This window comes from Hyperoodon ampullatus (assembly GCF_949752795.1).
Source record: "Hyperoodon ampullatus genome assembly, chromosome: 17".
In the NCBI taxonomy this organism is placed as follows: domain Eukaryota; kingdom Metazoa; phylum Chordata; class Mammalia; order Artiodactyla; family Ziphiidae; genus Hyperoodon; species Hyperoodon ampullatus.
The window spans coordinates 73584887-73587238 of NC_136930.1; positions in this window are offsets into that span (position 1 = coordinate 73584887).

Consider the following 2352-nt stretch of genomic DNA (forward strand, 5'->3'; position numbering starts at 1 on the left):
TTGATCCCTGAGAGAATTTCATAGTCTTATACATCACCTCATAGAGATACAGCTTTCTTCAGACCCTTAATCAAGAGAATTAAAATACCAGACTTGTTCTTCCTTCTGTCAACTTAAAAAAATAATCCATATAAAGCAGAAATCAATATTGTATTGACTGTATTGTATTGTATTAAAACAAGAAATCAGTAGAGAAAATCAATGAAACCAAAAGCTGATTCTTTGAAAAGATCATTAAAATCAATAAGCCAATAGCCAGGCTAACTAAGAAAAAAAAAAGATAAAGGACACAAATTACTAATAAGAGAAAGAAAGAGGGGACATCACTAAAGAGTCCATGGACATAAAAAGAATAATAAAAGAATACTATAAACAACACCTTGCCTACAAATTTGATAACCTAGATGAAATGGACCAATTCCTTGAAAGACACAGTCTGCCAAAATGCACACAAGATGAAACAGATGATCTAAATATGCCTGTATCTATTAAAGAAATTGAATCAATAATTAATAACATTTCAATACAGAAAACACCAGGCCCAGATGGGTTCACTGGTGAATTCTAACAAACGTTTAAGGAAGAAATTATACCAATTCCCTACAATATCTTTCAGAAGATAAAAACAGATGGAATACTTCCTAATTTATTCTTTGAAGCCTACATTGGTATAAAACCAAAACCAGACAAAGACTTTACAAGAAAACTACAGACCAATAATTTTCATGAATATAGATGCAAAAATCCTCAAAACAAAATATTAACAAATTTAATCCAACAATGTATAAAAAGAATTACACACCACAACCAACTGGGATTTATCCCAGGTATGCAAGGCTGGTTCAACGTTAAAAAATCAATTAAAGTAACTCATCACATCACCAGGCTAAAGAAGGAAATCACATGAATATATCTTTAGATGCAGAAAAAGTGTTTGACAAAATTCAACACCCATTCATCATAAAAACAAAAAACAAAAAACTCAGTAAACTAAGAACAGAGGGGAATTTCCACAACTTGGTAAAAAAATATCTACAAAAAAAAAAAAAAGAAAGAAACTATAGCTAACCTCTCACTTCATGGTGAAAAATCCAAAGCTTCCCCACTAAGATCAGGAATGAGGCAAGAATGACCCCTTTCACCAATGCTTTTCACATTTTACTGAAAGTCCTACTAATGCAAAAAGACAAGGAAAGGATATAAACAGTATATGGATTTGGAAGGAAGAAATAAAACTGTCTCTGTCTGCAGATGACATGATCGTTTATGTAGAAAATGTAAAAGAATGAACAAAATAACCCCTAGAACTTATACATGATTATAGGAAGGTTGCATGATATAGGTTAATATGCAAAAAGCAATTGTTTTCCTATGTATCAGCAACAAACAAGTGGAATTTGAAATTTAAAACAATATAATTTATGTTAGCACCCCAAATATGAAATACTTAGATAAAAATCTAACAAAATATGTACAAGGTATATATAGGGAAAACTACAAAACTCTGATGAAAGAACTCAAAGAACTAAATCAATGGAAAGATATTCCATGTTCAAATAGGAAGACTCAAAACTGTCAAAATGTCAGTTCTTCCCAAAATGATATGTAGATTCAACAAAATCTTAATCAAAATCTCAGCAAGTTATTTTGTGGATATTGACAAGATGATCCTAAAGTTTATACACAGAGTCAAAAGATCCAGACTAGCCCACATGATACTATAGAAGAACAAAGCTGTAGGACTGAGACTACCCAAATTCAACACTTACTACAAAGCTACAGTAATCAAGACAGTGTGCTTTGGCAAAAGAAGAAACAAATGGACCAAAGGAGCAGAATAGAGAGCCCATAAATAGACTCAACTTACTTTTGACAAAGGAGCGGAGGCAACACTATGGAGAAAAGGTAATCTTTTCAACAAATGGTACTGGGACAACTGGACATCCTCATGCAAAAAAAAAAAAAAAAAAAAGAGTGAGAGAGAGAGAGAATCTAGACACAGGTCTGGGGAGAGGAGGAAATGAGGAGACATAAAACAAAGGGTACAAGCTTTCAGTTATAAGAAGAAGTGCTAAGGCTCTAATCTACAGCATGGTGACTATAGTTAATAATAAAGTATTGTATGTATGCTTGAAAGTTGCTGAGAGTAGATCTTAAGCATTCTCACCAAAAAAAAAATACACGTGTATCAAATCATCATGCTGCATACTTTATATATGTACAATTATATTTGTCAATTATTCCTTAATAAACTTGGGGAAAAAATTAACTCAACATGGATCACGGACCTAAATGTAAAACAGGAAACTATAAAGCTTCTAGACATTAACACTGGAGAAAATCTAGCTGACC